We start from the raw sequence: 15,116 nt of genomic DNA, 5'->3' as shown, positions 1-15,116 counted from the left end.
TGTGTGTGTGTGTGTGTGTGTGTATATATGGTTTTCCTTCCCCCTGGTTTGCTGTGTGTGTGTGTGTGTGTATAAGGGTTTCCTTCCCCCTGGTTTGCTGTGTGTGTGTGTGTATATGGTTTTCCTTCCCCCTGGTTTGCTGTGTGTGTGTGTATATATGGTTTTCCTTCCCCCTGGTTTGCTGTGTGTGTGTGTGTGTGTGTATATATGGTTTTCCTCCCCCCTGGTTTGCTGTGTGTGTGTGTGTGTGTATATATGGTTTTCCTTCCCCCTGGTTTGCTGTGTGTGTGTATAAGGGTTTCCTTCCCCCTGGTTTGCTGTGTGTGTGTGTGTGTATATATAAGGTTTTCCTTCCCCTGGTTTGCTGTGTGTGTGTGTGTGTGTGTGTATAAGCACTCTCTGCCTCATGACACGTGAAACGCTTCTGTGAACATGATGCAATTCTGAAATTTACAATGCAGCCTCAGTTGTTGGAGGGGCTGCACTGCACGTAATTCTCGGCCCCTTCTGATCAGAGGTGTCAGAGAGAGAGAGGGAGGTCCTGGGGGAGGGGGAGAGAGAAGGAGAGAGAAGGAGGTCCCAGAGAGAGAGAGAGAGAGAGAGAGAGAGAGAAGGAGGTCCCAGAGAGAGAGAGAGAGAGAGAGAAGGAGGTCCCAGAGAGAGAGAGAGAGAGAGAGAGAGAGGGAGGTCCCAGAGAGAGACAGAGAGACAGAGAGACAGAGAGACAGAGAGACAGAGAGACAGAGAGACAGAGAGACAGAGAGACAGAGAGACAGAGAGACAGAGAGACAGAGAGACAGAGAGACAGACAGAGAGACAGAGAGAAGGAGGTCCCAGAGAGAGAGAGAGAGAAGGAGGTCCCAGAGAGAGAGAGAGAGAGAGAGAGAAGGAGGTCCCAGAGAGAGAGAGAGAGAGAAGGAGGTCCCAGAGAGAGAGAGAGAGAAGGAGGTCCCAGAGAGAGAGAGAGAGAGAGAGAGAGAGAGAGAGAGAGAGAGAGAGAAGGAGGTCCCAGAGAGAGAGAGAGAGAGAAGGAGGTCCCAGAGAGAGAGAGAGAGAGAGAAGGAGGTCCCTCAGAGAGAGAGAGAGAGAGAGAGAGAGAGAGAAGGAGGTCCCAGAGAGAGAGAGAGAGAGAGAGAGAGAGAGAGAGAGAGAGAGAGAAGGAGGTCCCAGAGAGAGAGAGAGAGAGAGAGAGAAGGAGGTCCCAGAGAGAGAGAGAGAGAGAGAGAGAAGGAGGTCCCAGAGAGAGAGAGAGAGAGAGAGAGAGAGAGAGAGAGAGAGAGAAGGAGGTCCCAGAGAGAGAGAGAGAGAGAGAGAGAGAGAAGGAGGTCCCAGAGAGAGAGAGAGAGAGAGAGAGAAGGAGGTCCCAGAGAGAGAGAGAGAGAAGGAGGTCCCAGAGAGAGAGAGAGAGAGAGAGAGAAGGAGGTCCCTCAGAGAGACAGACGGAGAGAGAGGGCGGTCCCTCAGAGGGAGAGGGAGGGAGAGAGACAGGGAGGTCCCTCAGAGGGAGAGGGGGTTCAAGAGAGGGAGGGAGAGAGACAGGGAGGTCTCAGGGAGAGAGGGAGAGAGGGGACAGAGACAGGTCCCATAGAGAGGGACAGACAGAGAGAGAGAGAGAGAGGAGAGAGAGAGAGAGACCCCAGAGACAGACGGTGAGAGAGAATGTATTTGGGTTCTTTTAAAAGAAAGCAGGACGTCCCAAAGGGCCTTAAAGCCAATGAAACACTTTTTTTTGTAATGTGGGAAACACAGCAGTTCAATTTGCACACAGCAATGTGATAATGACCAGATAATCTGTTTGTTGTTAAGCTGATTGAGGGATAAATATTGGCTGAAGACACCGGGGAGAACTCCCCTGCTCTTCGAAATAGTGTCTCTGGGATCGATTACATCCACCCGAGAGGTAGAGGGGACCTCGGTTTAATGTCTCATCCGAAAGACGGCACCTCCGACAGTGCGGCACTCCCTCGGTACTGCCCCTCCGACAGTGCAGGGCTCCCTCAGTACTGCCCCTCCGACAGTGCGGCACTCCCTCAGTACTGCCCCTCCGACAGTGCGGCGCTCCCTCAGTACTGCCCCTCCGACAGTGCGGCGCTCCCTCAGTACTTCCCCTCCGACAGTGCGACACTCCCTCAGTACTGCCCCTCCGACAGTGTGGGGCTCCCTCAGTACTTCCCCTCCGACAGTGCGGCACTCCCTCAGTACTGCCCCTCCGACAGTGCGGCACTCCCTCAGTACTGCCCCTCCGACAGTGCGGCGCTCCCTCAGTACTTCCCCTCCGACAGTGTGGGGCTCCCTCAGTATTGCCCCTCCGACAGTGCGGCACTCCCTCAGTACTGCCCCTCCGACAGTGCGGGGCTCCCTCAGTACTGCCCCTCCGACAGTGCTGCTCTCCCTCAGTACTGCCCCTCCGACAGTGCGGCACTCCCTCAGTACTGCCCCTCCGACAGTGCGGCACTCCCTCAGTACTGCCCCTCCGACAGTGCGGCTCTCCCTCAGTACTGCCCCTCCGACAGTGCGGCACTCCCTCAGTACTGCCCCTCCGACAGTGCGGAGCTCCCTCAGTACTGCCCCTCCGACAGTGCGGAGCTCCCTCAGTACTGCCCCTCCGACAGTGCGGGGCTCCCTCAGTACTGCCCCTCCGACAGTGCGGCACTCCCTCAGTACTGCCCCTCCGACAGTGCGGCGCTCCCTCAGTACTGCCCCTCCGACAGTGCAGTGCAGCGCTCCCACCTTTCGGGGGATGAGACGTTGAACGGTCGCCCCTGTCTGCTCCCTCGGGTGGGATGTTAAAGGTCCCATGGCCAGCATTGGTAGAAGAGCAAAGGGGCCTTTGCCCCAGTGTGCTACGTGCAATATTTATCCCTCAATCAGCATCGCCCACAGTTTATCTGGTCATTACCACATTTGTTGTTTGTGGGATAGGGCTGGATGCAAATTGGCTGCTGCATTTCCTCCAGTGAATACATTTCACAAAGCATTTCATTGGCTGTAAAGTGAATTGGGAAATCCTGAGACCAGGAAAGGTGCTGTACAACAACAACAACTTGTCTTCATATAGCGCCTGTTATGTAGTGAAACGTCCCAATACGCTTCACGGGTATTATAAAACAAAAATTCACACCAAGCCGCATAAGGAGAGATTGGGGCAGGTCTTGGTCAAAGAGGTCGGTTTTAAGGAGCGTCTTACAGGAGGAGAGAGAGGAGAGAGAGGAGAGAGAGGAGAGAGAGGAGAGAGAGGAGAGAGAGGAGAGAGAGGAGAGAGAGGAGAGAGAGGAGAGAGAGGAGAGAGAGGAGAGAGAGGAGAGAGAGGAGAGAGAGGAGAGAGAGGAGAGAGAGGAGAGAGAGGAGAGAGAGGAGAGAGAGGAGGAGAGGTGGAGAGGAGGAGAAGAGGAGAGAGAGGAGAGAGAGGAGGAGAGGTGGAGAGGAGGAGAGGAGGAGAGGAGGAGAGGAGGAGAGGAGGAGAGGAGGAGAGGAGGAGAGGAGGAGAGGTGGAGAGGAGGAGAGGTGGAGAGGTGGAGAGGTTGGAGAGGTGGAGAGGTGGAGAGGTGGAGAGGTGGAGAGGTGGAGAGGTGGAGAGGTGGAGAGGTGGAGAGGTGGAGAGGTGGAGAGGTGGAGAGGTGGAGAGGTGGAGAGGTGGAGAGGTGGAGAGGTGGAGAGGTGGAGAGGTGGAGAGGTGGAGAGGTGGAGAGGTGGAGGCCCAGGCAACAGAAGGCACGGCCACCGATGGTGGAGCGATTATAATCAGGGATGGTGAGGAGGCCAGAATTAGAGGAGCGCAGACATCTCGGGGGGGTGTAGGGGGCTGGAGGGGGTTACAGAGATAGGGAGGGGTGTAAGGACTGGAGGCTCCTCCCCTTTTATAGGGGGCACTTGTAAAAATTATGATTTTAGTGCCCAAAAAAACCCACAAAAAAACTACAAAAAATACAAAAAAAAACCAAACAAAAATAAAAGGGCCTTGAAAAATGTTTGGAGTGTCGCCAAGATTGGGGGGGGGGGGGGGGGGGCACTTGATTTAACTGGTTAATTTTGTCCTATCAAAAGAGTTGCGGGGCTGGAGGAGATTACAGAGATAGGGAGGGGGCGAGGGCCATGGAGGGATTTGTAAACCAGGCTGGGAATTTTGAAATCGAGACGTTGTTTAACCGGGAGCCGCTGTAGGTCAGTGAGCACAGGGGGTGATGGGTGAGTGGGACTTGGTGTGAGTTAGGACACGGGGCAGTGAGCACAGGGGGTGATGGGTGAGTGGGACTGGGTGTGAGTTAGGACACGGGGCAGTGAGCACAGGGGGTGATGGGTGAGCGGGACTGGGTGTGAGTTAGGACACGGGGCAGTGAGCACAGGGGGTGATGGGTGAGTGGGACTGGGTGTGAGTTAGGACACGGGGCAGCGAGCACAGGGGGTGATGGGTGAGTGGGACTGGGTGTGAGTTAGGACACAGGGGCAGTGAGCACAGGGGGTGATGGGTGAGTGGGACTGGGTGTGAGTTAGGACACGGGGCAGTGAGCACAGGGGATGATGGGTGAGTGGGACTGGGTGTGAGTTAGGACACGGGGCAGCGAGCACAGGGGGTGATGGGTGAGTGGGACTGGGTGTGAGTTAGGACACGGGGCAGCGAGCACAGGGGGTGATGGGTGAGTGGGACTGGGTGTGAGTTAGGACACGGGGTCAGTGAGCACAGGGGGTGATGGGTGAGTGGGACTGGGTGTGAGTTAGGACACGGGGCAGTGAGCACAGGGGGTGATGGGTGAGTGGGACTGGGTGTGAGTTAGGACACGGGGCAGCGAGCACAGGGGGTGATGGGTGAGTGGGACTGGGTGTGAGTTAGGACACGGGTCAGTGAGCACAGGGGGTGATGGGTGAGTGGGACTGGGTGTGAGTTAGGACACGGGGACAGTGAGCACAGGGGGTGATGGGTGAGTGGGACTGGGTGTGAGTTAGGACACGGGGCAGTGAGCACAGCGGGTGATGGGTGAGTGGGACTGGGTGTGAGTTAGGACACGGGGCAGTGAGCACAGGGGGTGATGGGTGAGCGGGACTCAGCGCGAGTTAGGACACGGGGCAGTGAGCACAGGGGGTGATGGGTGAGTGGGACTGGGTGTGAGTTAGGACACGGGGCAGCGAGCACAGGGGGTGATGGGTGAGCGGGACTGGGTGTGAGTTAGGACACGGGGCAGTGAGCACGGGTGTGATGGGTGAGCGGGACTGGGTGCGAGTTAGGACACAGGGCAGTGAGCACAGGGGGTGATGGGTGAGCGGGACTCGGTGTGAGTTAGGACACGGGGCAGTGAGCACAGGGGGTGATGGGTGAGCGGGACTCGGTGCGAGTTAGGACACAGGGCAGTGAGCACAGGGGGTGATGGGTGAGCGGGACTCGGTGTGAGTTAGGACACGGGGCAGTGAGCACAGGGGGTGATGGGTGAGTGGGACTGGGTGTGAGTTAGGACACAGGGCAGTGAGCACAGGGGGTGATGGGTGAGTGGGACTGGGTGTGAGTTAGGACACGGCAGTGAGCACAGGGGGTGATGGGTGAGTGGGACTCTGTGCGAGTTAGGACACAGGGCAGTGAGCACAGGGGGTGATGGGTGAGCGGGACTCGGTGTGAGTTAGGACATGGGGCAGTGAGCACAGGTGGTGATGGGTGAGTGGGCTTTGGTGTGAGTTAGGACACGGGGCAGTGAGCACGGGTGTGATGGGTGAGCGGGACTCGGTGCGAGTTAGGACACAGGGCAGTGAGCACAGGGGGTGATGGGTGAGCGGGACTCGGTGTGAGTTAGGACACGGGGCAGTGAGCACAGGGGGTGATGGGTGCGTGGGACTGGGTGTGAGTTAGGACACGGGGCAGTGAGCACAGGGGGTGATGGGTGAGCGGGACTCGGTGTGAGTTAGGACACGGGGCAGTGAGCACAGGGGGTGATGGGTGCGTGGGACTGGGTGTGAGTTAGGACACGGGGCAGTGAGCACAGGGGGTGATGGGTGAGTGGGACTTGGTGTGAATTAGGACACGGGTCAGCGAGCACAGGGGGTGATGGGCGAGTGGGACTGGGTGCGAGTTAGGACACGGGGCAGTGAGCACAGGGGGTGATGGGTGAGTGGGATTCGGTGTGAGTTAGGCCACGGGTCAGCGAGCACAGGGGGTGATCGGTGAGTGGGAATGGGTGTGAGTTAGGACACGGGGCACAGGGGGTGATGGGTGAGCGGGACTCGGTGTGAGTTAGGACACGGGGCAGTGAGCAAAGGGGGTGATGGGTGAGTGGGACTGGGTGTGAGTTTGGACACGGGGCAGTGAGCACAGGGGGTGATGGGTTAGTGGGACTGGGTGTGAGTTAGGACACGGGGCAGTGAGCACAGGGGGTGATGGGTGAGTGGGACTGGGTGCGAGTTAGGACACGAGGCAGTGAGTACAGGGGGTAATGGGTGAGTGGGACTCGGTGCGAGTTAGGACACGGGGCAGCGAGCACAGGGGGTGATGGGTGAGCGGGACTCGGTGCGAGTTAGGACACGGGGCAGCGAACACCGGGGGTGATGGGTGAGCGGGACTCGGTGCGAGTTAGGACACGGGGGCAGCCGAGTTTTGGATCACCTCCAGTTTACTTCGGGTCGAATGTGGGAGACCAGCCAGGGGTGCGTTGGAATGGTCAAGTCTGGAGGTTTAAATGCAATCCTTTTATTTCTGGACAGGGAGCGCGGGGGCGGGGCTTGAGATCCACACTCACCCCTTCTGTCATTTACGCCTTTGCTCCGTGAAAGGCTCGAAGGTTTCTTCAACTTGTGAACTGGCTGCAGTACCCCCCCCAACCTTTAAGGGGTATGGTAGCGGTGATGTCACTGGACCAGTTATCCGGAGATCTGGGCGAATGATGCAGAGTTCGAGTTCTAATCCCGCCACGGCAGCTGGGAGGGATTTAAATTCCGTCCATTAAATAAATCTGGAATTAAAACCGATATCAGTAAGAGTGACCATCAACGTACCGGATTGCCGTTGAGGGAAGGGGAGGGTGGGACTGGTTTGCCGCACGCTCCTTCCGCTGCCTGCGCTTGCTTTCTGCACGCTCTCGGCGACGAGACTCGAGGTGCTCAGCGCCCTCCCGGATGCACTTCCTCCACTTAGGGCGGACTGGTCTTTGGGCCCAGGGACTCCCAGGTGTCGGTGGGGATGTTGCACTTTATCAGGGGAGGGCTTTGAGGGTGGTCCCTTGTAACGTTTCCTCTGCCCACCTGGGGCTCGCTTGCCCGTGAAGGAGTTCCGAGTAGAGCGCTTGCTTTGGGGAGTCTCGTGTCTGGGGGCCATGCGGACAATGTGGCCCTGCCCAGCGGAGCTGGTCGAGTGTGTGGTCAGTGCTTCGATGCTGGGGATGTTGGGCCTGGTCGAGGACGCTAACGTTGGTGCGTCTGTCCTCCCGGGGGATTTGCAGGATCTTGCGGAGACAGCGTTGGTGGTCTACACGTGACTCCAGACCCACAGCAATCTGCTTGCCGAGCACACCAAAGTCAGCACCGTGGGAGTACCTTCACCACACGGACTGCAGCGGTTCAAGAAGAGGGTTCACCACCACCTTCTCAAGGGGCAATTAGGGATGGGCAATAAATGCCGGCCTTGCCAGCGATGCCCACATCCCAGGAATGAATAAGAGAAAAATTAGCTTCTTTTTCATTGGGCCCCAATGTTGAGACCTGTCCCATTGTTTCCGGTCCCCGCCACAAACTCCGTTCCCCAGCCACTGACTCCCTCCCTCTCCCCCAACTCCTGTCTGAGGCTGAACCAGACTGTTCGCAACCTCGCTGTTATATCTGACCCTGAAATGAGCTTCCGGCCACATACCCGCAGCATAACTCAGACCGCCTGTTTCCCCCTCCGTAACATCGCCCGTCTCCACCCCCTGCCTCAGCTCTTCCGCTGCTGAAACCCTCATCCGTGCCTTTGTTACCTCCAGACTTGACTATTCCAACGCACTCCTGGCCGGCCTCCCACATTCTACCCGACGTAAACTAGAGGTGATCCAAAACTCGGCTGACCCCGTGTCCTAACTCACCCCGAGTCCCACTCACCCATCACCCCCTGTGCTCACTGACCCCGTGTCCTAACTCACACCCAGTCCCGCTCACCCATCACCCCCTGTGCTCACTGCCCCGTGTCCTAACTCACACCCAGTCCCGCTCACCCATCACCCCCTGTGCTCACTGACCCCGTGTCCTAACTCACACCAAGTCCCGCTCACCCATCACCCCCTGTGCTCACTGCCCCGTGTCCTAACTCACACCCAGTCCCACTCACCCATCACCCCCTGTGCTCACTGACCCCGTGTCCTAACTCACACCCAGTCCCATTCACCCATCACCCCCTGTGCTCACTGCCCCCGTGTCCTAACTCACACCCAGTCCCACTCACCCATCACCCCCTGTGCTCACTGCCCCGTGTCCTAACTCACACCCAGTCCCACTCACCCATCACCCCCTGTGCTCACTGCCCCGTGTCCTAACTCGCACCCAGTCCCACTCACCCATCACCCCCTGTGCTCGCTGACCCCATGTCCTAACTCACACCCAGTCCCCCTCACCCATCACCCCCTGTGCTCACTGCCCCGTGTCCTAACTCACACCCAGTCCCATTCACCCATCACCCCCCTGTGCTCACTGCCCCGTGTCCTAACTCACACCCAGTCCCACTCACCCATCACCCCCTGTGTTCACTGCCCCGTGTCCTAACTCACACCCAGTCCCATTCACCCATCACCCCCTGTGCTCACTGCCCCGTGTCCTAACTCACACCCAGTCCCACTCACCCATCACCCCCGTGCTCACTGCCCCATGTCTTAACTCACACCCAGTCCCACTCACCCATCAACCCCTGTGCTCACTGCCCCCGTGTCCTAACTCACACCCAGTCCCATTCACCCATCACCCCCTGTGCTCACTGACCCCGTGTCCTAACTCACACCCAGTCCCACTCATCCATCACCCCCTGTGCTCACTGCCCCGTGTCCTAACTCGCACCGAGTCCCGCTCACCCATCACCCCCTGTGCTCACTGCCCCGTGTCCTAACTCACACCCAGTCCCACTCACCCATCACCCCCTGTGCTCACTGACCCGTGTCCTAACTCGCACCCAGTCCCGCTCACCCATCACCCCCTGTGCTCACTGCCCCGTGTCCTAACTCGCGCCCAGTCCCGCTCACCCATCACCCCCTGTGCTCACTGCCCCGTGTCCTAACTCTCACCCAGTCCCACTCACCCATCACCCCCTGTGCTCACTGCCCCGTGTCCTAACTCACCCATCACCCCCTGTGCTCACTGACCCCGTGTCCTAACTCACACCCAGTCCCACTCACCCATCACCCCCTGTGCTCACTGCCCCGTGTCCTAACTCACACCCAGTCCCACTCACCCATCACCCCCTGTGCTCACTGCCCCGTGTCCTAACTCACACCCAATCCCACTCACCCATCACCCCCTGTGCTCACTGTCCCGTGTCCTAACTCACACCCAGTCCCGCTCACCCATCACCCCCTGTGCTCACTGCCCCGTGTCCTAACTCACACCCAGTCCCACTCACCCATCACCCCCTGTGCTCACTGCCCCGTGTCCTAACTCGCACCCAGTCCCACTCACCCATCACCCCCTGTGTTCACTGCCCCGTGTCCTAACTCACACCCAGTCCCACTCACCCATCACCCCCTGTGCTCACTGACCTACATTGGCTCCCGGTTAAGCAACACCTCAATTTCAAAATTCTAATCCTTGTTTACAAATCCCTCCATGGCCCTCGCCCCCTCCCTATCTCTGTAATCTCCTCCAGCCCCTACACCCCTCCCTATCTCTGTAATCTCCTCCAGCCCCACAAACCCCCGAGATCTCTGCTTCCTCTAATTCTGCCCTCCTGACCATCCCTGATTATAATCGCTCCACCATCGGTGGCCGTGCCTTCTGTTGCCGGGGCCCCAAGCTCTGGAACTCCCTCCCTAAACCTCTCCGCCTCTCCCTCCTATTTTAAACCGATCCTTAAAACATACCTCTTTAATCAAGATTTTGGTTGGAGTGCTGTGCACAGTTCTGGTCTCCATATCACACTGGGAGCACTGTGCACAGTTCTGGTCATATCACACTGGGAGCACTGTGCACAGTTCTGGTCTCCATATCACACTGGGAGCACTGTGCACAGTTCTGGTCTCCATATCACACTGGGAGCACTGTGCACAGTTCTGGTCATATCACACTGGGAGCACTGTGCACAGTTCTGGTCTCCATATCACACTGGGAGCACTGTGCACAGTTCTGGTCATATCACACTGGGAGCACTGTGCACAGTTCTGGTCATATCACACTGGGAGCACTGTGCACAGTTCTGGTCATATCACACTGGGAGCACTGTGTACAGTTCTGGTCATATCACACTGGGAGCACTGCACAGTTTTGGTCATATCACACTGGGAGCACTGTGAACAGTTCTGGTCATATCACACTAGGAGCACTGTGCACAGTTCTGGTCTCCATATCACACTGGGAGCACTGTGCACAGTTCTGGTCATATCACACTGGGAGCACTGTGTACAGTTCTGGTCATATCACACTGGGAGCACTGTGCACAGTTCTGGTCATATCACACTGGGAGCACTGCACAGTTCTGGTCATATCACACTGGGAACACTGTGCACAGTTCTGGTCTCCATATCACACTGGGAGCACTGTGCACAGTTCTGGTCATATCACACTGGGAGCACTGTGCACAGTTCTGGTCATATCACACTGGGAGCACTGTGCACAGTTCTGGTCATATCACACTGGGAGCACTGTGCACAGTTCTGGTCATATCACACTGGGAGCACTGTGCACAGTTCTGGTCATATCACACTGGGAGCACTGTGCACAGTTCTGGTCATATCACACTGGGAGCACTGTGCACAGTTCTGGTCATATCACACTGGGAGCACTGTGCACAGTTCTGGTCATATCACACTGGGAGCACTGTTTACAGTTCTGGTCATATCACACTGGGAGCACTGTGCACAGTTCTGGTCTCCATATCACACTGGGAGCACTGTGCACAGTTCTGGTCATATCACACTGGGAGCACTGTGCACAGTTCTGGTCATATCACACTGGGAGCACTGTGTACGGTTCATAGAGAAGATGTTTCCAATTGAGTGAGACCTGAATTAGGGGCTACAAATATAAGATGGTCACTAATAAATGCACTAGTGAATTCTGTCGCGAGATCCCCTTCAAACCCCTTTTCCTTAATCCACCGATCTGCTGAAACCTTGAATCTTGACCTAATTTCTGCTCCCACCACTAACCCTTGAACGCTATATTCTCGCCTCTCTGCATGACAAACTGCCCCTGCAATATGTTCAACCTCTCTCACATTGAATCGGTATTTATATAAATAAAAAGACTTGCAGTTATATCGCACATTTATAACCTCAGTATGTCGCAAAGCGCTTTACAGCCAATGAAGTACGTTGTGGAGTGTAGTCGCTGTTGTATTGTGGGAAATGCGGCAGCCAATTTGTGCACAGCAAGCTCCCACACACAGCAATGTGATAATGACCCAGATAATCTGTTTTTTAGTGATGGTGATTGAGGGATAAATATTGGCCCCAGGACACTGGGGAGAACTCCCCCTGCTCTTCTTCCAAATAGTGCCCCGGGATCTTTTACATCCACCTGAGAGAGCAGACGGGGCCTCGGTTTAACAGCCCCTCCGACAGTGCGGCGCTCCCTCGGCACTGCCCCTCCGACAGTGCGGCGCTCCCTCAGCACTGCCCCTCCGACAGTGCGGCGCTCCCTCAGCACTGCCCCTCCGACAGTGCGGCGCTCCCTCAGCACTGCCCCTCCGACAGTGCGGCGCTCCCTCAGCACTGCCCCTCCGACAGTGCGGCGCTCCCTCAGCACTGCCCCTCCGACAGTGCGGCGCTCCCTCAGCACTGCCCCTCCGACAGTGCGGCGCTCCCTCAGCACTGCACTGGGAGTGTAGGCCTAGATTTATGTGCTCAAGTCCCTGGAGTGGAACTGGAACCCACGACCTTCTGACTCGGAGGCTGGCTCGTCCTTGACGTGGGAAGAGGAGGAGGCCATTCAGCCCCTCGAACCTGCTTCGCCATCCAATGAGATCGCGGCCAATGTTCCCTCGAGTTTTCTCGGTCCCTTTCGCTGACTGTGCAAACTACTCATCGCGGCAAACATGCGGTTTGATTCATAGCAAAGCCTGGGCTGGTCCTCCACAGACCCCCGCCATCGCCCCGGATCCCTCGATACCCTTACCCAGCAACCATCTCTCCATCACCGCCCCGAAAGCTGCAATTGGACCCCAGAACCCACAGCCTTCTGGGACGGGGGAGAGGTGGGGAGCGAGAGTTCCAGACTCCCACTGCCCCTTTATGCGAAGAATTCCTTCCCGACATCACCCCCCCGATCGGTTCCTGAATGGGTGTAACAGGCTCCAGGGGCTGAATGGGCCTCCTCCTGTTCCTGTGTAACAGGCTCCAGGGGCTGAATGGGCCTCCTCCTGTTCCTGTGTAACAGGCTCGAGGGGCTGAATGGGCCTCCTCCTGTTCCTGTGTAACAGGCTCGAGGGGCTGAATGGGCCTCCTCTTGTTCCTGTGTAACAGGCTCGAGGGGCTGAATGGGCCTCCTCTTGTTCCTGTGTAACAGGCCCGAGGGGCTGAATGTGCCTCCTCCTATTCCTGTGTAACAGCCTCGAGGGGCTGAATGGCCCCCTCCTGTTCCTGTGTAACAGCCTCGAGGGGCTGAATGGCCCCCTCCTGTTCCTGTGTAACAGGCTCAAGGGGCTGAATGGGCCTCCTCCTGTTCCTGTGTAACAGGCTCGAGGGGCTGAATGGGCCTCCTCCTGTTCCTGTGTAACAGGCTCGAGGGGCTGAATGGGCCTCCTCTTGTTCCTGTGTAACAGGCTCGAGGGGCTGAATGGGCTTCCTCCTGTTCCTGTGTAACAGGCTCGAGGGGCTGAATGGGCTTCCTCCTGTTCCTGTGTAACAGGCTCGAGGGGCTGAATGGGCCTCCTCCTGTTCCTGTCTGTCTGTCTCTCTCTCTCTCCCTCTCTCCCTCTCTCTCTCTCTGTATTGGGAGCATGGAGATAACCAGGGAACGTCCTGATCTCTCCCGCCCCCACACTCCGTGATGTCTATGGTGCTCCTGTGTTCTCCTGTTTATAAATAAGTAACTCGAGGCTGGGTCAGAACAGCTGCTCAAACTGTTGGCAGAGTGCCTCAGTCTCCTGTGGGCCTAGCGAGGGCTGGGGCCTGGAGACCGGGGCCAGGTTGAGGGCAGGGGGGACATCATCGTAGGCAGTCCCTCGGAATCGAGGAAGACTTGCTCCCACTCTAACAGTGAGTTCTCAGGTGACTGAACAGTCCAATACGAGAGCCACAGTCCCTGTCACAGGTGGGACAGACAGTGGTTGAAGGAAAGGGGAGGGTGGGACTGGTTTGCCGCACGCTCCTTCCGCTGCCTGCGCTTGCTTTCTGCACGCTCTCGGCGACGATACTCAGTACTGCCCCTCCGACAGTGCGGTGCTCCCTCAGTACTGCCCCTCCGACAGTGCGGCACTCCCTCAGTACTGCCCCTCCGACAGTGCGGCACTCCCTCAGTACTGCCCCTCCGACAGTGCGGCGCTCCCTCAGTACTGCCCCTCCGACAGTGCGGCGCTCCCTCAGTACTGCCCCTCCGACAGTGCGGGGCTCCCTCAGTACTGCCCCTCCGACAGTGCGGCTCTCCCTCAGTACTGCCCCTCCGACAGTGCGGCGCTCCCTCAGTACTGCCCCTCCGACAGTGCGGCTCTCCCTCAGTACTGCCCCTCCGACAGTGCGGCGCTCCCTCAGTACTGCCCCTCCGACAGTGCGGCTCTCCCTCAGTACTGCCCCTCCGACAGTGCGGCTCTCCCTCAGTACTGCCCCTCCGACAGTGCGGCTCTCCCTCAGTACTGCCCCTCCGACAGTGCGGCGCTCCCTCAGTACTGCCCCTCCGACAGTGCGGCACTCCCTCAGTACTGCCCCTCCGACAGTGCGGCACTCCCTCAGTACTGCCCCTCCGACAGTGCGGCACTCCCTCAGTACTGCCCCTCCGACAGTGCGGCGCTCCCTCAGTACTGCCCCTCCGACAGTGCGGCACTCCCTCAGTACTGCCCCTCCGACAGTGCCCGGAGGGGAGGGGCGGGGAGTGGGGGTGGGGTGTCGGATTGGGAAAGCTGGTGTCTGTGGAGTGGAACTCGAGCCCTCGAACTTCAGACGGTGAGGTGAGGGAGGGAGCCCGTTGAGCCACAGCGGACACTACCTCGGGCGTGGGGTGGAGGTGTGTGTTGTCGATGGTCGCAGAGCCAGGAGCTTTGGGCAAGGGGCAGCGAGCTGCCCGCATTGAGAACCTGGCAATCCTGCTGGTTTGAAGGAACAGTATGTTGTCACTGGTTCCCGGGACTGTGGTGCTTCCAAATGTTTCCGGACCAGAGGGAACATCGCAAATGGGATAACGCAGATCTCTCTCTCTGTCGCGCCCGCTCTCTCTCTCTTTCTCTCTCTCTCGCGTGCGCGCTCTCGCTCCCCGTCTCCCTCGCTCCCCGTCTCCCTCGCTCCCCGTCTCCCTCGCTCCCCGTCTCCCTCGCTCCCCGTCTCCCTCGCTCCCCGTCTCCCTCGCTCCCCCTCTCCCTCGCTCCCCCTCTCCCTCGCTCCCCCTCTCCCCCGCTCCCCCTCTCCCCCGCTCCCCCTCTCCCCCGCTCCCCCTCTCCCCCGCTCCCCCTCTCCCTCGCTTCCCCCGCTCCCCCGCTCCCTCGCTCCCCCGCTCCCCCGCTCCCTCACTCTCTCTGTCGCGGAGGGGAGCGGGTAGGTCCGAGGGCCTCCTCGTGGGGCCTGCTCCTGGGCACGGCCAAGGGGGGCCATCAGCCGGTCCGGGCCGAGGGGAGTCGTTCAGCCCCGACTGCCTGCCTCTCTTCCACGGTTACATCCGAGCCAGGGTGTCCCTGGAGATGGAGCACGCGGTGTCCACCGGTACGCTCGCGGCCTTCCGCCAGAGGTGGGCGCCGGAGGGACTGGAGTGCGTCATCACACCCCCGGCAACCACATTCTAATTTGATTGCTTTTCTGTTTGAAAGTTTCAAGTTGCTGATTTGT

At 58.3% G+C, this 15,116-nt stretch overlaps 1 protein-coding gene across 1 annotated transcript in view; it reads left to right on the top strand.

The window, feature by feature from the left end:
- LOC139235714 (phosphoenolpyruvate carboxykinase [GTP], mitochondrial-like) overlaps positions 1–15,116 on the top strand; it is a 32,947-nt gene that overhangs the window by 820 nt on the left and 17,011 nt on the right. The gene's annotated exons all lie outside the window — the stretch shown is intronic.

This window comes from Pristiophorus japonicus, chromosome 23 (assembly GCF_044704955.1).
Source record: "Pristiophorus japonicus isolate sPriJap1 chromosome 23, sPriJap1.hap1, whole genome shotgun sequence".
NCBI lineage: Eukaryota > Metazoa > Chordata > Chondrichthyes > Pristiophoridae > Pristiophorus > Pristiophorus japonicus.
The sequence above is the reverse complement of the archived record's forward strand: the minus strand, read 5'-3'. Positions and strand labels throughout refer to the sequence as shown.